The sequence below is a fragment of the Prionailurus viverrinus genome, chromosome E1 (genome assembly GCF_022837055.1).
Source record: "Prionailurus viverrinus isolate Anna chromosome E1, UM_Priviv_1.0, whole genome shotgun sequence".
NCBI lineage: Eukaryota > Metazoa > Chordata > Mammalia > Carnivora > Felidae > Prionailurus > Prionailurus viverrinus.
Genome location: NC_062574.1, coordinates 31655278 through 31677943, shown reverse-complemented (window position 1 = coordinate 31677943; position 22666 = coordinate 31655278). Strand labels below are relative to the sequence as shown.

The 22666-nt window shown below is 39.1% G+C and overlaps 1 non-coding gene across 1 annotated transcript; it reads left to right on the top strand.

The window, feature by feature from the left end:
• The first annotated feature begins 22067 nt into the window (after positions 1-22067).
• On the top strand, positions 22068-22173 carry LOC125152300 (U6 spliceosomal RNA). The gene has a single exon (XR_007147148.1). It is a non-coding gene; the product is annotated as a U6 spliceosomal RNA (small nuclear RNA).
• Positions 22174-22666: the final 493 nt, after the last annotated feature.

The following is a 22666-nucleotide window of genomic DNA, read 5'->3' as shown; positions in this document are numbered from 1 at the left end:
TCAGTGCAATATGGTCTAGAACTAGAAGTCTGGGAGCATAGAAAAGGACTGTAATCAGAGGTGAGTCTTAGATAAGAAGATGATGCAAGATTTTTTTTTTTTTCCAGATGCCAAGAGCAACTAGATTCTTCAATAGCTTGTGTGGTGCAGTTTAATGTTAATGCATGTTATAAGAATAAAATCGTAGCCTCACTGAAAGTCTATCCCAGATGATTGCTGCATTCTAATCATGTTTCACACAGAAATCCATGCTGCGTATTCTTCTCTTCAGCTGCACTACTTTTGTGTTCACTTTATCTAATTATTTGTTCATTGAAGATAGCTTATGACAACTAACATGATTAGCTGAATAAGTAGGACTCCTTAGGTCCATTCCTGAGTTTCATCCTGGACAGTCAAATAAGTGCTTAACCTATATGTACGGTCTCATTATAACTGACTCAAAGGGCAACCTAACTAATGTGAGTTTGCTCATTGGTGAGTTTTCGGGTAGAGACTGTACCAGCTGGAGTTGTCACACAAAGGAAACTTTATTTGCAGCAAATAAGGAGATCATGGGGAATAACTACCAAAACTGTGACTCTCTAAGTGGGGGTTCATGGGTTTCTTTTATTTAGGGCTAGGATGGATATTCAGAAAGGGGAGTTTTTGTCATCACATGGAGAGGTGGGCATACGATGGCACGTGCATCTTAAGAAAACATGCCTATATATACATTGTATGTTATGTTAATGAGGTTTGAGATCCTCCTTGGGTGGAGCAGAGGTAACTGTCAGGCAAGCGGGAGGGGCCTGGGCATGCTGAGAGCATTGGATGGGGTCTTGGGCTCTGTATCTCAGGTAAGGAATGCAGGGCCTTGCTTACTTTTGAAATTGCATTGGGAGTTTTACAAAACACTGATTTATTGTCTCTGATATGGTTAGGTAATTTCCAGACCTGGTGGAGACTGTTAGTTTTTGCACTCCCCTGTTCCTTTAAAAATCCTTTTGCAATTCTTTGTAATTCTGACACCCCCAGGAAGTTCTGCAAGAAATGTTCCAGGGCAAGTAGAGTCAGTAAGGCACAGATCACGGAAAATAGCTGGGGACATAAAATGACTTGTCTTTCTTTTTCTGGGGACTCCTAACTCTTTCTGCTTACAAAAGTTGTGTAGACAGGAGCTATTTTCTTTCAGCCTACCCTAGCACTGAAGTCAACTTGCTCCCATTGAACATTTTATCTTAGAAACAGGAACACATCAGTGCTGTTAAAATAAATTCCTGTTAATAATCAATTGGAGACTCATTTTATCAATATCATGTCTATTGTTTTTTACTCAACTGGGGACAGGTTTACATGTAAGATTTCAGCTTTTTTCCTACATTGTAGCCATCAAACTAGTAAGAAAACCAGACTTTTTTGACTATTTACTTTGTGGCAGCCTCTGAACTAATTACTTTATATACCTTAACATATTTAACATTCCCATTAATTCTAGCTTTCTATGGCTGCTGCATATTACTCACCCAATCCCAATGGTCACATCCTGAAAGATACTAACACCAAAAATTACACTCTCTTAGAAATAGCTAACTCAAACACCCTCTTCTAAGTCATACACACCTATCCTGACCACTTATTTATTCAAGGGAACCCTTTAAAATAGTTTTTTGACCTCATGTAAGCAACTGATAAACTGATCTTCTCTGTTGCTGAGGTTCTCAACTGGGGACAGTTTTCCCCCAAGATATTTGCTTCCAGTGTTGGGAGATGTTTTCAGTTGTCATCTCTGGGGATGTCACATTGTTATCTAGTGGGTAGAGGCCAGGGATGCTGCTAAATAGCCTAGAGAGGACAGCTCTTACAACAAAGAGTTATCCAGTCTTAAAGGTCAACAGTGCCAAAGTTGAGAAACCCTACATTTTAGTCCCCACTGTCTTCACTTTCTTCCTCTTCCATTTTAGACTCAATAACCCATCACAACATCACCGTTTCACAAATATCATTAATTCTTTTGCACGCAGCACACTCTATCACCAATCTTTGGGAAAGTCTCAATCTTGTGTTGACTGGTGACTCTCTCTCTAAAAACACCACTAGAAATGCCTGTTGGTTGAGCAAAACTTAGTCTATATTACTAAAGCAAGGGAGAACACACCTTGAGAAGGTATTAGTAGTGCCTCAGAAATGAGAAGTCAGGAAAATGTATTTATGGGGTTTTATGCTTACACTGGGTGATCTTCAGGCCAGTGTTAAAATAAGGAAATATTAGGAATGGCAGAATTTATGACATATTAGGTTTGGATTGGTGGACACAGTAACATGAGGATCTTGAAGTCTGTATTGATAAGCAACTGGCTACTGTTGATAAGTAAGCTATTTTACTTGTTTCAAGACTAGCTGTTTTCCAAAAGCAAATATTTCTTGAAACAGGAGCTAAGTTGGTGGTTTGTTTTTTTGTTTTCTGATTTTGATTTTTTGCCCAGGTCCCAGTATTGTTTGGCACAGAAACAAGAAAAAATTTTTAAATACAAGAATTGATTAATATAGAAACAGGAAGGTATGTTGGCTTACCAACTAAATTGCATTTAACTGCTGGAGTTTTCCATGCTTCAACTAAATAGCTCAGTACTGAGGAAGAAAGTCAGACAACTGGGCAGCTTGGTGTCACTATAAATTTATAATTGTCAATTCAATGGCCACAAAACACCTCCCAACAATCTTACTATGTTTGGCCAGTAAGTTTATTCTCCCATTGTTACCAATTTCATTTCTACTCCAGGTTGTCTTTCATTTCATTACCAAAACCTCTCTTAGCTGAAGAATTTGCCTTGAGCATCACATAGAAAATACAACCTATCAGAGGAGAACAGCGACATTTTGTCTTCCCTGTGGATCACATTTCAGGTCATGTCAAGCTAGTCATGCTTGTCTACTTTCAATTCCAGAAATGTGGCTTCCTCTTTCCTGCCTCAATATCTTCAAACATGCTGTTGCCTCTGTCTGGAAAAGTTTTTTCCCCATTTTTAATTTTTTTTAATGGTTATTTATATTTGAGAGAGACAGACAGAGACAGAGAGAGACAGAGCAAGAGCAGGGGAGGGGCAGGGAGAGACGGAGACAGAATGTAAACCAGGCTCCAGGCTCTGAGCTGTCAGCACAGAGCCCGATGCAGGGCCTGAACCCAGGAACCATGAGGTCATGACCCGAGCCTCAGTTGGATGCTTAACTGACTGAGCCACCCAGGCACCCCTCCCCACTTCTTAAAATCTAATTTAAACGTTTTCATCCTTTGAGTCCCTACTTAATCACCATTTTCACAAAATCTTTCCTCACCTCCCAGTCCATCTCAATTCTATTCTTTCATTAATAATTCTGTGTATTCTTTTTCCTGCTCTATAATTATCAAAATGTAGAATCAGAATTTTCTCTGGGCGATTGTGTGTTTCACATGAGGAACCATACCTGCTTTGTTTATCACAACAGACTCTATCATTTATAATGTATAATAGACATTCAGTAAATGTTGGATGAATGACTGGTTGAAAACACTGAATAACTAAAATTGCTCAGAGATGCTGAATGACATGCTCAAGGTAGAACACCCATCAATTACCAGACCTGGGAATGAACTCGCAATTTATCTGACCCCAAACCATGCTGTTTCCTTTATTGGACATCACCATTACAAAAAAAAAAAAAAAAAAAAAATGAGTTTTTTTTTTCTCTTTATCTCTCGTGTTCTCATTTTTTTCTTATTTTATTTCTGTCTCTATATCAGTATTCATCTAACTTTCTTTCTTTTATTTTTTTTCTTACTGGCTCTTCTGATCCACTTGAGTCTTGAAATATAGGAATTTTTCTCCTTCAGTCCCATACAGTTCTGAATATAGTTTGAACGTACACATCAAAGTTTTCATTTCATTTTTAAAGTTTTATCTCTTAGTTACCAAGTCATTCTTAGCTTTGAATTCCGTGAACTTTTAAAGGTCATAACTGGTCTTTGATCTAATAGAATACTATTACTAGTTGTGGCAGCCTTGAGATGTGCCACTCAGATCTCTTCCCAAGAAAGAACTTGTCATTCGCCTGCAGGGAATGGAGTTAGCCGGCAGCCTTCAGCTAGTAGCACCTTCAGGAACTGCTTCAGCTTTTAAGCCAAGCCCACCCTCTTCCCAGGCTGCCCTCACCCAATAACCAAGCACCAGTCCTCCTAAGCCAGAATACCCTAATAAGGCCATCCTTGTGGGTTGGCCAACACTGTCATACCTACATTTGAAGTTGAAGCTCTCCTTCAATCTCATTTCTTTCCTGTCTTCTTTTCACAGGTTTCAGATCTACTTTACTTTAGGATTGTAAGTCTTTCTCTACTCAATAAACTTCTTAGGAGGACAAATGACAGACTAGGACAGGACTACATTTCTATGCCATTGTGCACATCATTTTAATCCAACTCACGAAGTGTTTGTTGAGCACCTATGTATAAATGGAATGGTCCCAATATGCTTTAAGGGCTTACTGTATGCAGAGTGTATTATATATGTGCCAGCTTGGTGAATCTTACAATAACTTAGGAGATAGGTATTAGTTTCATTTTAGAAATAGGCAACCTGAAACTTAAATTGGCTAAATATTCTGCCCAGTTTCACCCGGGAACTCAGTGGCAGAGTTACAGATAAAACACAAATCTGTCTGACTCAAAATCCTGGACTCTAGCTATTATACACACAATCCCTCACAGTAAGGTTAGGATTGTAGTTGCTATAAATGATACAAGATTTGCAAGATAGTCTTTGCCCTCAAGCATTTGTAAGACTTCTAGTTCTAAAAGGGTATGATTCTGTGAAATATGAATTAAATGCCCTATTATTGTGGATAAGACCCAGAAAGCTATATAAAAAAAAGCCCTATGTTAAACAGAATGCCCATTGCTATATCACTCTTACAGTTAGAGTTGGCTATACCACAGCCCAGATTTTAAATTGAATGTCAAATTTAATTTGCCTCAGGAAGCCTGAAGCTCAAAGTCTATCACAGATCACAGAGCTAGACCCGACAGCTGTCTGATGAATCAACTGATAAGGAGGATGGGGGGTAGACGATAAATCACTGTTTAGGGCATCCTTGCATCACACTTCCCTCATCCCCTAAATAGTACAGGATCCCGTTTGAAAGGATTTGTCTTTATAAAAACATCGAAGAAAATGTACCATTTCAGATAATGGAAAAGGCACGGACTTCTGCTACCATAAATTCCCATTACCACTTCTTTGTCTTTCCAAATATTAATTCTCAAGGTTTAACTACAGTCTTACCTTTAAGAGGAAGGCCAATTTCATAATCTAGTCTTCATTGAGCTCTCGTTTTCTGAATCTGGAACTACTCATACTTTGATAAGAAATTTTGACATCTTATTTTTTTCCTTCCTTTTATTTAACACACATTTACTGACTAAATATCACTGCAAATCTTTAGTTGTCACTGTGGGAGACAAACAGACAAAGGTCTTCATCTTTGGAACTTGAATTTGTATTTAGATTGGATTTAGATTCAACCTTCCCAGTTACTAGGTGGATAAACATAGAAGACTGTCTTTCTATCTAACATTTCTTGACCTATAAAAAGATAGTATACTTTATTGTACAGCTTACTACCAGGGTCAAATGAAATAACATACAATAATTCTTTTAAAATGTAAACTTTCATACAGTTCTTAGTCATTTATAATAGTATTTTTAGCAAATTATTACAAGGCAAAGGAAAATAAGTGACATAGTAGAGACAGAGGTAGAGTGTTCTTTGAGTATAGACGATGGTTTGTGAAAATGGTATTTAAATTAAGCTGGTAAGGATAAGTAAGATACTAGTTCTGGAGAAGGGGAAGATGAACAATAAAAACAGAGAACAGGTGTATATAAGAAGGACTAAGTAGCTTTATGGATCTAATTATTTTATGCAGGGATAGCTATATTAAGAAATAAGACTTGGGTACCTAAGGGTAGGACAGGGCCCTCTCATACACAGTCTTGACTGCCATGTTAAAGAATGCGAGCTTTCTTTTTTAAGAATGTTCTTAGAGTAGAAATCTGGTTTGTCCTATGGTTTTCATTATTTTCTATTCATATTTTGTCTGTTATGCCATGCTCTGCTGGTTAGATTTTTTTTTTATCATGCAACCTGATCTGCTAATGCCAGGAGCAGTCCTGCAACTCAGGCTAAAACAAGGAACCCTAGGGCCTGTAATTCTGCATTCTGAGAAAAGCCTTACAGTCACCCACTATAACTGGAGCTGAGTAATTCAAAGGCAGCATCCTAGAGAGGTCCTGATCCTGGGGTCTCCACAACTACCTTTACTCTTGCTGTCTCTGAGGTCTGATCTATCAGTTTCTCTTTTCACACAATGTTACTGCTAACATTAGCCAGAATCACTTTCTATTGCTGGCCACCACACATCTCTGATACAGCAATGAAGAACCTTGAGGAGGAGATTCATATGTAGCTTGTAGCTATCATGTATAGGATAAATGACGTTTCAGATAAAAGTTCAAAGTAAGAAATTATTATAATATTAATGAGGATGCAGAATTATTCCAACACATATATTCTCCTTTAATTTTCCTGAAGCTCATGTCTGTCCCTGACTTTTCCCTGCTTAAAATCCTTCAGAACACACACTATCTACAGGAAAATAAAAAAATCCTCCGACATAGTATGCAAGATCCTCCAATCTAGGCATAACCTTCATTTCTCACAGTCCTTCATTACTCCTTTTCAGGTATCCTAATTTCAGGTCTCTCTGAAAGTACTCTTTCTTTAACTTTTGATTTTTTGCCTCCACGCCTTAATTGAATTTCCACAGACCTGGCCCTTAGCAATGAGAATAGAGCCCTGGAAAAAGAGTCAAGGGAGAAAGTCTATTTTGTTCTCCAGCAATAGGATATAAACATTCTACCCTTAGTCTGCCCATTTGTGTCTTTCCGAATGGCATCTGCATATTTATTAGCAAGCCAGGCACCTTGGAGGAACAGTGACATTATCATGTTAATGTCTTAGAAGGTAAAACAGTTGACTTTGTTCTGTTCTGAAGGTGTTGCCCTTTTTATTTAATGGCAGGGTTTCTCTACATGCCAGGCAGATTACCTCTGTAAATCTTATTAACAATGATGGGAGCCTTGCTGCTCAATTGTTGTGAAGCTCTGGAATGGCTCCCTTAGTGCCCTCCTAGTCAGCTTGGAGTGTAAACCAGAGGGATGCCACATGGTTAGCTATATGGCAAGGCTCTGGGAAAACATGGGCAAGCAGTGATTACTGGCTAGTGTTGGCTGATGGAATTTATTGAGCACCCAGTATATGCAGAGCCCTTAAGGCTATCAGAAATTGAAGAGAGAATGTGTCCCATGACTTTGGGGTGTCTGCAAACTAATTGAAAATTTACAAGATAAATTTACATATGAAGAGAAAGTGAATTAGGAACTAAGAGAACTAAGAGAAAGCGGCTTACCAGCAAATACAAGTGACAGATGAGGCAAATGAGCGCACTACCGGAAATGTCATTCTTTCCACCCATCCTCTTCCATCCCTGGCCCCTATCACTAGGGGAAGTAATCTTCTAGTACACACTGGTAGCACCCCATACTTTATCTCTTAGCACTTGTCACCCTGCAGTCTAATTAATGTTTACTCACCTGTCTTCTCCACTGGGCTCTGAGCTCCAACCTGATTTGTAGCTATAACCCACCCCTTCATGCATTTCTTGGCACCAAGTAAAAATTCAATCATGAAACACCGAATAAGGAAATTGATGTTATTTATTGCAAGAATTGTATTTATTGTAAAGGAGGGACAAGTAAAATCGTGGCATATGGTTTAAAGGTGGATTCTCTGAGATCAACATTTTATGTTAAAGTTTTTCAGCAGCATTTCACCTGAAATTCCATTTCATAAGGCAAAGGAAGAAATCTCCCTATTCTTCCCAGCCCATTAGTACAAGTTCATGCAAATCAATGTCATTATTAAAGTTAAACCTTCTACACATTATGGTTTCAACATTTAAAAATCTCTCAAGTGCTAAAATGTTTAATTTTGAGAGACCATGTATTACTAAAAAGACACATAGAATTATAGTACAATATCTCCATACCTGGATTTTAACAAAATAAATATGGAATATGTGGAATAAATATGAAAGTAAATAATATTAAGGTGAATAACATTTCTTACTATTCTTGCTAATGATTTTGATTCCCAAATAGATAGTGGCATGTGTTGTGTGTATGTGCACACATGTGTCTGCACATGTATGGACCCACGCATGGGTGTGTTCTCGATCTCATCACCAGTAGTTTTGGAACAATAAAAGAACTACAAGGTCTGTGAAATTTTCACCTATTTAAAGTGCACGAAACACCCTACATTTCAGTGCAAAAATTTAATATATTTTATTGGGCACCACCAGCCCACAAGGCACCAAATTTGCAATATGGTTCCTGCTCTTTTGAAACTTACAGTACAGTGAGGAAGAGATATATATATACATAAATAAGAAATTTCAATATCACTTTCAAAATGGCAAGTGCAATGTTGGAATTATGCTTTGGGTACTGCAGACACACAAAAAAGAAGTACTTGAGATTTTTGCCCAGTGTGTATGAGTGTGTGTGCTTATGCCTGGACAGAAGAGGGATGCAAAGGATTTTAGAAACTGAATCTGAAAGACAGGAGGATTTAGTGAACCCAACAAGGTAGGAGACAGTCATTTCTTGCATCATGAAGACATGTACCAAAATCTTGTCCTGTGTGCAATAAGCTGAAAGCCCTTGGCAATTAAGAGATGGTAGACTGCAGCAGGGACAAAGGGAAGATATAAACTGGATAAGCTGGCAGCAGCTATATCAAGGAGAGGACTGCATGCCATGTTAATGACCTTGCACTACTTCCAGTTGGTCGAAGGCATTCTACCTGTGTTTGTGCTCTGAGGTAAGAAGAAACATGGTCCATTTGGTTAGTTAACAATGTGCAATGAAGGAGGGTGTGATGTAGAGAGAATTTGAGGAGTTTCAGTAAAGTGACCTTTATATGCCTTCTCCCTATCTCATTGCATATTCTTCAATAATGTTAATAGCTAACACTTATTTAGTACTTACTATGTGATAGACACAATCTTAAACACTTTACATGCACTTAATTAAGAAATTGTATTTGTGGGGCGCCTGGGTGGCTTAGTCGGTAGAGCATCTGACTTCGGCTCAGGTCATGATTGCATGGTTGGTGGGTTGAAGCCCCACGTTGGGCTCTGTGCTGACAGCTCAGAGCCTGGAGCCTGCTTCAGATTCTCTGTCTCCCTCTCTCTCTGCCCCTCCCCTGTTCACACTTTGTCTCTCTCTCTCAAAAGTAAATAAACATTTAAAAAAATTAAAAAAAAAAAGAAATTGTATTTGTGTGTTTGAGCTGCCAAAACAAAATACCACAGATTGGGTGGCTTTAACAACATAAATTTATTTTTCACAGAAATAAAGGAGGAGTCTGGAAAAGTCTAAGAAGAGGATGCTGGCAAGGCAGCTTTGATTCTGAGGCCTCTTACGTTGGCCTACAGGTGGCTGCTATCTTGCTATGTGCTCACATAACTTCTTCATTTGTGCGTGCGTGCGTGTGTGTGTGTGTGCGTGCGTGCGTGGGCGCGTGGAGAAAGAAAGCAATTTCTTCTTAGAAGACTACCAATCCTATCTGATTAGGGCCTCACCCTTACAGCCTCATTTCCCTGTGATTACTTTCTAATTGTTCTATCTGCAAACATAGTCCCACTGGGGATTGGGGCTTAAACATGTAAATATTGGAAGCACATAGTTCAGTCCACAGCAGAAATTCTCACACACAAAAAAAAAAAAAAAATCAGTGAGGTCAGGATAGATACTACTACTCTCTCTGTATATAGGTAGGGGAATTGAGCACAGAAATTGGCGTCATAGTTTAGTTTCTCAAAGAGTAGACACTGAGACAGAGCTTGGGGTATAAAATATGAAAGGGAGAGGAAAGGAGAAGCAGGTGCAATGAGAGAATGCAATGGACAATTAAGGAGATGATTTTGTTCAGCCTCTTCTACCAGGCAGAACATTCATTAAAGAGGAGTGTCTCAAATAACAGGGAGAAAATTTGGTTTTATAAAACATCACTGAGAAAGGGAGGAGGTGAGCCTCATCTCAGAATATGGGAGAGCAGTGTGTTCCTTTGTGGTTAGCTAATTCTCAGAATGCAAAAGGGTGGGAGGATTTTGAAAAACAAAAAGATGGGGGGGTGGCGATCTTAACCACTGCTGTTTTCTATGTGCATGGGACTCAGGTAAAGTTCAACACTGCCGGCCCTCCCTTTTCTTGAAGATGAACAAATATCATTTATTTCTGAACAACTCAGAGGCAATAGTAAACTTACTGAACAAGGTGAGATAAGGTCCAAGAAACAGTCTCTCTGAGAAGCTTGTTGGTGGTGTTCACACAAAACCAGTTAAACCAGCTATTGAGAAGTGGTGACAAAGGTTAAATTGTTTTAGAGTCCTGGAGATTAAACATTTTTAAAAAGAGATGCCTTAAAAAAATAAAAAATAAAATAAAAAAGAGATGCCTAAAATAATGAAGAAAAATATAAATATAAAGGTTGTATTAAAATCAAGTGCCAGGAAGTAAACCCTGAGAGTCATGGGTCTGTGAATTCCATAAAGTCTGTCAAGGAAAACCAGTTATATGGCACCATTCATTGAGTTTCTTGAAGCTCTGGAGCTAGGATGTTGCTGCTCTAGGAAGTGGCTAGTCTTGGTTACCACTCCTATAAGGGCAGGCATGAGCTGAGCATTTTGCCTGACTTCCTTAGTGGTCCAGACAGTTGACTGTCTATGGAAAAATCCTCCCACACATAGTCAGCTGTAAGGATGAGTCCTCTAGAGCTTATATCAAGTCTGGGGCTTCAGCTCACAGGGCTTCTTTGGATTCTGGGGGCTTCCAGTAGCTGCCAGGCAACTTAGTTGGGGTTCTGTAAAGTTGGGTTATAATTTTTGGTGATGTAAGGTAGGCAGGAGGGCAAGTAATTAGAGAAGTAAGTTTGGAGGACTATATCCAGATACTGAAGAAAAACTGAGAAATCTGGAAATTGAGAACTGGAGAAACTGAGAACTGGAAACCTGGAAAGGACTGACAAGTTGACTAACGAATGTAATAGGATTTATCAGAGAGGTACCAAGATGTGGGTTCTGGTTTTTGTTGTTGATGTTGTAGTTGTTTAATGGGGAGAGGAAGTGAATTAAATCTTTACTGCAGGCTCAGAAGGAGTCTAGAGAGTCAGTCTTCCAAGGCACCCTTCAGATATCCCCATTCATTCCCAATGCAAGGATTTCAGGTTTTCCAGAGAAGGGATCTGACCTTGGTTGAGTGTTTAACCATCTGCTTGGACAATTAAGTTCCAGATTTAGTCCTTAGCATTCTCTGCCCTCTGACCTTGCAGAAATGACAAGTTCTTTATAACCAAAGAGACCCTCTGGCTTTCTCTTCTGGCTTTCTATTGCCTGTAACTGGTCTCCAGCTATTTATTATATTTCTATGAACAGAGGTTCTTTTTTTTTTTTTTGAACAGAGTTTCTTAAAGAGTGTGAACCATCAGAATTAGTATCACCTGAGAACTTTTTGGAAATGTAATTTCTGAGCTCTGCTCCAGACCTACTGAATCAGAAATTCTAATGTTGGGTTGATGCAGTCTGTGTTTTAACAGGTTCTCTCAGTGATTCTGAGGCACACTAAGTTTGACAGCTATTGAAGTAGTGTAGCTATTGAAGAGTGCTTAGCAATAACTCTAACCCTAGTATTCTTCTATCTACTATTTTCTCTATACATCTTAACTGCCTAATATGGTATAGCTGCTAGTGCATTTCCACCCACTATATTCCTTCCCTAATTCACCGCTGCTGAAACTTTCAACAGACCACTGCCTTAAGCCAGAGCCCTTCTGTGCTCCATCTACCACCAGTGGTGGGGTCCCTGTCAGTCAAGTGCTGGGCAATACAGCTCCAAAAGCTCATTATCATCTCACTTGCTTTCTCAGACCACTTCCAGTATTATCAGGTTCTCTAGAAGCAGAACTTACGACAGAGTTTGGGGTGTGAGACACTTAGATGTCAACACCAGTGAAGGTAATAGGGAGGAAACAGGATTGGCTGGAGAAAGAAGCAGGCTTAAGATTCAGGTTTGGAAAAGCCTTGACCTACTTGACAGGAAGTTCTAAAACTGAAGCCACTCATCCCAAGTTGGGCAAAAGTGGCCAGCCCTTTATAACTCCATCATGCTTGGTCACGAGGCACAGGCTGATGCAGGAAAGGCATGACCTCAGGCAAAATGGTCTCTACAGCCTGAGGCTGACCAAGAAGAAGATAAGACGCTATCTTCAGACCACACTGTCTGTGGCTGGGCATCAAGTCCTTCCTCCAAAGGGGACCTGGGTGGAATATCTTTCAATCTACCCCAGTTAGTAACTTGCCTAATTCACATTATACATAGGTCATAGAGCCAGGCTTTGAAGCCAGTTAGCCTGGCTTTCAAGGTCCATGCTCATTACCATCTTGCTGCAGTACCTAACAGCTATTGCTATACCACTGAACAAACTGTTAACAAGGTGACAGGAATAAATTTGATTTTTAGGTGGATTCTCTATGACATATTAGTAGGTATCAATATCTTGAGATTCCTTTTATTTGCTAGACTTTATTAGACTCATTGTTCCCATCTATAAAAAGCCCTTTGCCATCTGTGGGGTAACTCTCACCTTTCTGAGACAAATCCAGAATGTTCAGTTTCTCTGTGGAAGGACTACCTCTTTTGGGGGAAGTTTCCCCACCCTGGTGCCCTGCATTTCACATTTCCTTGTGGTTCTCCCACTTTGATTACTACTGTCACCAGGACATTTTTCTTTTCAAGTCATATCTTAAAGATTCTGGGTTTAATTTTAATATAGAAGTATATATTTTCTTAAGACATCCTCATGAATATGACTATTTGAGGAGAGAGGTGAGAAGAAAGACAATTGTTGATTTCTTCATAACAGCACAGTCTCAAATATCTCCCTTTTTTAAGGATTCCTTTTAAGGGCATTTATACTATATGTAGGAAATAATAAAAATGCTTTCATAAACACAATAATTCAATCACCAAATTTACTGTTTTTCTAAATTCTAATTCTTGCTTAAAGTAAATGAACAATAAATATTTCTTGAATGAATAAATGAATCATTATCATTCCAGTACATCTTATACTTTGAGTTATCTTTCCAGTCATAGAAATAATTGTTCCAGAGAATGTGAATATTCTTACCAGTAGATCATGATGGCAAGTAATAAAAAGCCAAGAAATTCTTACTTCCTTAGGTCTCAAGTTGCCATAAACTTTCTTCCATACTTCTTTTTAATTTTTTTTAAGTTTATTTATTTATTTTGAGAGAGACAGGGGCAGTGTGAGCAGGGGAGGGACAGAGAGAGAGAGAGAGAGAGAGAAAGAGAGAATCGCAAGCAGGCTCTGCACTGCCAGACAGAGCCAGATGCGGATCTCAAACCCACGCAACTGTGAGATCATGACCTGAGCTGAAACCAAAAGTCAGATGCTTAACTGACTGACCCACTGAGGTGCCCCTTTTTAAAAAGTTTTTTAAGTTTATTTATTTATTTTGAGTCTTCCATGCTTCTATATTCATTTATTCTGTATCTAATTTTTCTCAAGTCATACCATTTTTAAGGGAAAACAGAACAAACATACAATCAAACGGCATAAATAAATGTCTGCCTTCAGTTCTGCCCTGGGTTACTGCTATCAGCAGTTTGTGAGTAGAGCCCCAGCAGGAAGCAGATGGCACACTGAAATCAGAATAATTCAAGGAGAATTTAATAAAAAGACTATTTAAAAGGTGTAGGGGAATAACAAAAGATAATGAAGTGTCTGGTTTTGTAACAGTTTAGCAACAGTTTAGCTGCTTTATACTCTTAGACCTGAAGAAGTGGAAAGAACATGTAATTTCCAGAACAGCACAGAGAGTACTCAGACAGAGGGCTGCCTTTCAGTGCCCGAGAATCTTTGGTTAAGAGACATAGGAACCCATGGCAACCCTGCTGGGTGGGAGCTCCTGTGATAAAATCTCCAGCCTCCCTCTAACAGGTTGCCAGGATTTTCCTGGGCCACATACCTACCAGGAAGCTAGAGAACAAGGGAAGTGGTTGGAGGGGTGAAAGTGCATACAGATCAGCTCAGAGGGGCAAGAGCAGGACAAAGCAGGATGGAGAGTCAATCTGTGAGGCAAATAGAAGTTTTTCAGCATGCTTTTTTTTTTTTCCCAACCAGCCATAATGAATATACACTGAATTGGACTATTTATATGAACTGATGTTCATATAAGAATGATGACAAAAAGGGGCACCTGGGTGGTTCAGTTAAGCATCAGACTTCAGCTCAGGTTATGATCTCACAGGTTCCTGAGTTCAAGCCCCATGTGGGGCTCTGTGCTGACAACTCAGAGCCTACAGCCTATTTTGGATTCTGTGTCTCCCTCCCCCTGCCCCTCCCCCACTCATGTTGTCTCTCTCTCTCTCTCTCAAAAATAAATAAACATTAAAAAAATTAAGAAAAAAAGAATCCCAAAGTTTTTATGTGTGAGAGAACACTCACCAATCAGAATGTGAGAAAATAATCTAATTTAACAAAATTTCTCGGAACTCTAATGCAATCCAAGAATTCTTTGTTGTGTATTTAAAAAAAACCAAAAAACAACAACAAAAAAATCTTAATGTCATAAATGAGTCATGAAATTCCTAGCTCTAACACCCTGGGAACAATAGAAAAATGCAGAACATTTCTGCAAGTAGAAAATTCTCATTATTTGAATCCATTCTCATTGATTAAGTTTGTTTTCTATATTCAGAGACTGACAGATTTTTATATAAAGGTCCAAATGGTAAATATTTTCAGCTTGGCAAGCCAAATTAAGTCTCTATCACAGTTATTTAACTTTGCCATTGTAGGCTGAAAATAGCCATAAATAAATGGACAAGACTGTGTCAGTAAAACTTTATTTACAAAAACTGGTGACTGGCTGGCCCATGCATTTCATTGATCAAAGGAGAGTACAATGGTTTTAAACAGACAGATATGGGTCCTGTCCTAACTCCTATACTCTTAGGAGACTGGCCTTGGACAAATGGCTTATCCTCTGACCAAACTCCATACTTCAGAGAGTCCATAAAAAACATAAGTTGTGAGAAATATGCCCACTGCCCCAATCAAAGGAGGGTGAAGAGACTCAGAGCACAGTGAAGTGAGGCTTTAATCAACGTTCCGGCAAGAGTGGGTGTCTGCTGGACAGACACATTGGGGCAGTCACAGCAGGCAATTTACCCACTAAAAGCCAGGTCCCTCCCCTGGTTCCTCACTGGCTGAGTACTACAGAGGTTAACGCCTTTCCTGACTTCACCTATGCGCATGTAAGGCAAAAAGTGGTCTGACTGGAACAAAGGTACATTCCCTGAGGTGATGCAGAGACTTTCAGTCCCTGCTCCCTTTATTCAATGGTGCATGCTCATTGCAAAACCTACTAAAATAAGCCCTCAAAACGGAGAGGTGGGGAAGAAGAACCAGGAGGTGAAGTGTCTAAAGGTTTGGGACTCCATTTGGCCTGGGGGGGGGGGTGCTCTATATATATTTCCAGTAGGTTGTAGACCTACTGTTAGCTGGACAGCTTTTTGGCTTAGTATTTGTGAAAATGAATCCTCTCCCTTACTTCTCACAAAGTGACCTGGTACAGATTAGCCACTCAACAAATGGTAGTTGCCTTCCTTTCTACATATTACCAAAGAAAATATGGAAATTGAATAGATGAATTTGGCTCAAATGTGTTGAGCTACTTTCAAAGTGGGTCAAAAGGTCTCAAGGGAAAGTCTGGAGTATCCATTGTCTAAATAAATTCCATGGAGAAAGATACCACATAAAAGTGCCAGAGTTTTAATTTTTAAAATGAGCAACTTAATATCTTGAGCAGAATTTAGTGGATTTAAAAGAATGGTCTGCATTATTATTGCCAGCAGGGGACCATCTAATTGGGAGTCCTTTATCTACAATAGAAAAAAACAGCAGGAACCCAATCAGCTAGTAGAGAACAAGAAAAGGGTATATGCATGAGGGGTGGGGAGGAATAAACCACTGTGTGCTAGCAAGACAGAGATGCAGAAAATAAAAAGGCATGGCACCAAAGGAGCTCTCAGCTTCACATCTCAGTAACATAACCTATAAGTCAGTTTCCCAAAAGCATGTTGTGATTTACTCGAAACCCTCAACTTCTATCTCCTCCCCGCCAATAATCATAAGGTTTCAGCAAACTCAGAATAAGTTCTCATTAGGAAAGAAAGTGGCAGACACTTTTGATCTCATGTTGTCAGTGCCTTTCTCCCTAAATTAGCCATTATAGCTTCCAGAAATTTCCCCATTACCAAGCCTAGATAAATCCTCCCTCCTAGATGTTTTCCAGCACATGTGGAACGTGGCAGGACTGTATGGACTTTTTATTGCTCTGTGTCTCCCATTCATCCCTAAATTCCTGAAAACAGTCTGTGTGCTGTCAACAGAGGTATGGTCACCATGCATAGTTCAGTGTAAGTGCCCCCCCCCCAAGTTTGGTAAATATTTGTTACATAGAGAACAAATAGGTGAATGTCTTTTGTCTTTTGAGATACTTCTATCTTCATTCCTCATATTAGACAAATTATCAAACTTAATCTCTCAAATTCCCATTTTCTTGATCTGTAAAATACTTCATCTTCTAGTTGAAGTCTAAACTGCATGATATGTGTGAAGAACCTCTCACAGTGTCTGGCAGTTTGTGTTCACTTAATACACAGTACTTCTTCCCCCACTTTCAAGTCAGTATGGGGCTAACTTCAATCATTTTTTACTGAAGCATTTGCCTACAGTTATATTTGCTTTTGCCATTTTCTTTTTAGTGATTTTTTTTTTGTAGTTTGCATTGAAGTTGCATGCATTCTACACCAAGTCAAAATTAACTTTGCTTCACCTGAAATTGCACTTGAAAGAAACTTATGCCTTTGAAACGCAATGTTTTTTAAATCAGCAAATCCAAAACCTTATTGCTCTTAACTAATGTCCAAGTGGTAGGTAGGTACACCAAGTATGAAGTCCACACATTCTCAACGGGGGTCCTTATAGTCGCTCACATGTAGATTTACGACAGGCAGTAGGGTCAAGAGTACAACATTTAGCAGATTTCTGGTGTTCCTATCCTGTTCCAACATAATCTGTTCCAACAGTCTATAAAGTGGAGAAAATAACAGTATGCAGATCATGGGGTTGTTACGATAATTAAATTGTTAATATATGGAAATAATTTGCAATAATACCAAACACAAGGTAGCCACCATGTTTGTGTTAATTGTTATTACTATTATCATGTGGATTACTCTAAAGAAATACTGGACGTCTCTGAGATGTGGATCTATAATGACAAAAGCATACTGATACAGCATGTTTCCATTTCAGAGTGCTTTCTTACTGCAAATTTTCTCCAGGAAGATTTATTTAATCTATACCAGTCTCCATATGGAGAAAAGTGTGCTAAGAACAGTTAAATTGTGTTCCAAGGTTCACAGAATTCGTGAATGACAAAAATAGACTAAAGACCCAAATCTGACTCCATGTTCAGCATTTATCCACCATACTCCAGCTAAAGCTGAGGAATACAGGCGGAATACAAACCTTATTATAATCTGCGGTAAAATCATTCATAACATTGTTGGTGTTGGCTAGATATTCTCTTCCACATTTTGTCTTCTCTAAGTTAGACCCTGTCTGCATTAGCATTGCACAAACCATTTAGCTAACTACTTCATCCAAAAGATCACAATGTCAGTATGTGTACACCATTGGGAAAAATTAATTTTAATATGGATCAAAATGTGATAGCACACCTGTGAGAGGGTTGCAGTCCTCTGAGTGGGAAGCAGACATCAAAGGGCCTAAGTTTCATTTGATCCCAGATCTTCTGAGTCAAACACTAGAACTTACTTATTCATTTGCTTTTTTTGTTTTATTACCATGTTACTTCTCTGGAAATATTTAAATACTGAATAAGGAAAACTGTTTTTAAGAGTATTACAGTCATTCATAAAGACATCTTGGGGTACAGATTTCCTATGGATGTTGGAATTCTCTACCAGTGCATGATAATCAATGCATAAATTGATATCCTGTAGCTCTGTTTTCATTTTGCATTAATTGAATAGCACGCATGATCTTCTCTGATAGGAATTGGTAATTTGCCATGAAATAAGGATGTGTTAATTGTCACAGACTTCAATAACACACTTTCATTCACTATATACTAACGGATCCCACTGCATCTTTCCACATATTTTTGATGGTTTTATTTTCTTTCTATAATATGTGTTAAATGCAGGTGTGACATTCAGGTCAGTTGTTAACTGGCAATCATTTGTGTATTAAAATTACCTCTTAAAAACAAGACAGCATCATGAGGCAGATGCAAAACATCAATGCAGGGCTATTAAATGCCATTATATGGTGATGGGCTGTTGCTAATTGACAACACATATACGTTCTATAATAAGAACACAGCCTAATAATTCAACCTTCTGCAAGAGTCAGAAGTAACTGATACATTCTGATGCAATCTTCAAAACTCTTCCTCTGAATTAACCCACTGGAGATGAAAGAACCATGTGACAAATCTTGGTTCAAAGGATCTCTTCCTCACTGTCATTGCTTTTTGTTATTTATGCACTTCAATTGTCTTCTGTAGGTGAACTTTACTTTTCTTATCCTTTGAGTCAATAAGTAATTCTTATGCAATATCATCTTCTAATGTGGCATTAACTACCTCTATGTCAGTGACTCCCAAATCTTTATCTTTAACCTTGACTTTTCTTCCATGATCCCAGCTATATATGCCCACTGACTCTATCTGCGGGTCCCACATGTACCTTGGCGTTTTTTTTAAAAAACAGAACTTTCTCCTGACATAGCCAAATCTGCTTTTCTTCTCAATTTTTATCCCCCAATACATTTCAGAGCAATCTTTGGTTCTTTCCTCTTTCCTAGACCCCCTCTGAAACTAGAAACTGTCAAATCTATCTCTGAAATGTCACTCCAATATGTTTGCTTCTCTCTATCTCTGTTGCTAATGCTTTCCTTCAACCCCTATTTCTTCTTTCTTGCACGGATCCAATAGTGGTTTCATTTATCATCCCATATCCTGTCACTTCCTTTTCCAAATCATCCCTGAGACTGTCTTTCTAAAACACAGATCTGATCATGTCATTTTTCTCTTCTTAAATAACCTTTCTCTTCTTTCTTGCCCAGTGAATGTCTTCTCAATCTTTCAAGACCAAAGTCAACTTTATAGTTCTTCTACATCCTTTCTTGACTTCTCCAGGCAGATTTAGTCTCTCTTGTCTAAATTCCAATAGCCCTCTAAAAACATCTGTTATGGCACTGTCACTTCCTCTGTACGTTGAAGTGACCAAAGTAATACAGACTTTGAGGAATGTACCAATGCTACAGTACTTAGAATTTTTTTTCAGGATCCCAGGCTTTGGCTAGATACTGAAATTCCTACTGTTAGTCACCAATAGAATGCAAGCTCAAGAGAACACAGAATTAGTTTGTGTAAAGGGTTAAGATCTTTTTTTTACAACATTGTACCAGAAATTGCAAGTCTGAAGCCTAAAGTGCAGTGTCTGTGCACATATGCACACTAACCCCAAAACCTCAGAATATACTTCCCTGGACTTGCTTAAGTGCTCTTTTCTCCCTGTTAAACTAGCACCAACAGAGTGTACTTTCCCAGAATTTCTCACTCAGGTCACCTACTTATGAGAACCATTAACTAATCTCAGCCTGCCACACCTCACTTTCCTGTTTCTTGTCCCATTTTCCTCCCCTCATAACTAACCTAAGTGCTTATATCCTCTGTAAGCACCAAAAGAGAGGAACAGTCTCACTTTCATCAAATACCCTCTGGCTGACAGTGTATATAAAGGCTTTATTGTTACTGTTCCACTTGGCTAGAATTTATTTGATGAACCTTTACATCTGTTTAATTCAGTGTCTGGTACATGTTAGGAGTAGGTATAAATGTGTATTTGTTGAATGGAGGAACATATTATTTCTGTAAAAAGTCAGTCTTGGGCTGAGGTGCTGGGTGGCTCAGTCGGTTAAGTGTCTGGTTCTTGATTTTTGTAAAGGGCAAGCATAGCTAGCCTCCTGTATCCTGGGAGTAAACTATGACCTATGTAAGCTTAGAAGGACCCCAGAGTATGAGATGCTGAACCAGTGTTTGTTTTGGGCTTTCCTAGAAGTGCTGTTTCTGTTCCCTAGATATTAGTTCTGTTTAAAACCACATTTGCTGAGTTACTGAGAAATAGAACTTCCTCTTAACTGCTTGTTTGAGCTTCTGTAAACCTGCTTGGCGTAATCACCCTTCCCCATTCTTGGGCACCGCGTCTTGTTCGAATAGATACAAGACTAATATCGTAAACCACATGATTCGGCATTCAACTGGCTAGAGTCGACAAGTTATATTTTAAAATTCTTCAGGACTGTGTGATTGGTGCCCACCTTATATTTTAAAAACCTACAACATTGTGTAATTGGTGCCCGCCATTTCCAACTGCCACCCTTTGCAACCTGATTGGTCGATACAGCCTTTATAAGACATTCCCAAAGCTTGTTTGGGGCCAGACTGTCAGGACATGTTGTATTTCCCTGTCTGGCCCAGCCATAATAAACTTGTTTTGATCCTGTTTTTGCTGTCCGGAGTTTATAAGTGATCGCGACCTACAACAATTTTAGCTCATGTCATGATCCCGCAGTTCATGAGATTGAGCTCTGCACTGGGCTCTGCACTGACAGCATGGAGCCTGCTTGGAATTAATTCTCATTCTCTCTCTCTCTCTCTGCCTCCCTCTCTCCCCTCTCCTGCTGGTACACACATGTACACACACACACTCTCTCTCTCAAAATAAATAATCATTAAAAAAAAAATCTTGGGTCAAGAGGTGAAGATGTAGCCTTAGCCTTAGGTGTGAGTTTAATATGACCTAGCTTCTTGGCCAAAGAGAATCCTAGAGCACATCATATGGGGTTAAGCCTTGCAGAAACATACCAGAAAGACAGTAAACCAGCCTAGAAAGGATTCTGGGACAGCTCTGTACTTGTACAATAGTTATTCTATGTGTTGTTTACTGCCCTTCCATCATCTCTGACCATTCAGTAAAACATTATTAATGGTTACAATTGGGTCTCAGTAATACAGAAAATTAGAAAAGTGCTGTGCTCATCTGTGGGAAAAGTGATGCAGAGAAGAACAGTTTTCTCATCCTTGGTGTTCCCTCTTCTTATAGTAGAGAAAGGTGAAGGAGGGTAGTAGCTGTCACTAGCATAGGACAGCTACATACGGAGGAGGAAGAAAAGGAGGAGGCAGAGGAGGAGAGAGTGAGCATCCAAAGGAAAAGTTCTCTTGGGCCATCATAATCTGCATATGAAGGAGAGTTATGATCTTATCTGGTAGCCACAGGTAGGTGAGGCCTAGCCTGGGATATCAGGGTTCATATATTTTCTATTTAAAAAAAAAAATTTGTGTTTATTTTTGAGAGAGAGACAGAGACAGAGACAGAGACAGAGTACAAGCAGGGCAGGGGCAGAGAGAGGGGGAGACATAGAATCCAAAGCAGGCTCCAGGCTCTGAGCTGTCAGCACAGAGCCTGACCTGGGACATGAACTCATGAACTGTGAAATCACGACCTGAGCCAGAGACAGAGGCTTAATCAACTGAGCCACGCAGGTGCCCCTTTTCTATTTTTAATACTCCACTGTGACTCCTTCAGGGAAAAGATTATGCCATTTTTATCTTGGTATTGGGGCAACAAGGTCAATCCTTTCATTCATTCACTCATTCATTCACATATTTGATATATGTTTACTGAACATTTACATATGAGGTGATCATAAAACAGGGGAATATGATAAAGACAAGAGGTATATGAAAGGTGTTCCTTTGGCAGCACATATACTAAAACAGAATCAATACAGAGAAGATTAGCATGGCCCCTGCCCAAGAATGACATGCAAATTCATAGAGTATTCCATATTTGGGGGAGATACAGGCTTCCAGTTATGGAATGAGTACATCACAGGAATAAAAGGCACAGTGTATGGAATACGTCAATGGTATTGTAATAATATTGCATGGTGGCACAAGGTCGCTATACTTGTCGTGAGCATAGGGTAATGTATAAATGTATAGAGATGTTAAATCACTTTGTACACCTGAAACTAATGTAACATTGTGTTTCAACTATACTCAAAGAAAAAACTTGAAAAAAAAAAAAGAATGGAGGATAATGGGGAAATGGCTGGTGAAAGCAATTATTTCTAGGCTTGAGCAAGATATTCCTGGGGCTTCCATGCAACAAATCCCCTTTCTCAAAGAACAGAGGGGTGCATGCCTTGAGGTAGGCCAGAGAAGGTCTTGTTAGAGCATTGCTAGGGCCAGCCAAGGTCACACACTAGAACCTAGAGGCCAGAGCTGTTTATGGAAATCCTAAAAGGTAGAGAAAAGGGGTGCTTCAGTGGTTTAGTTGGTTGA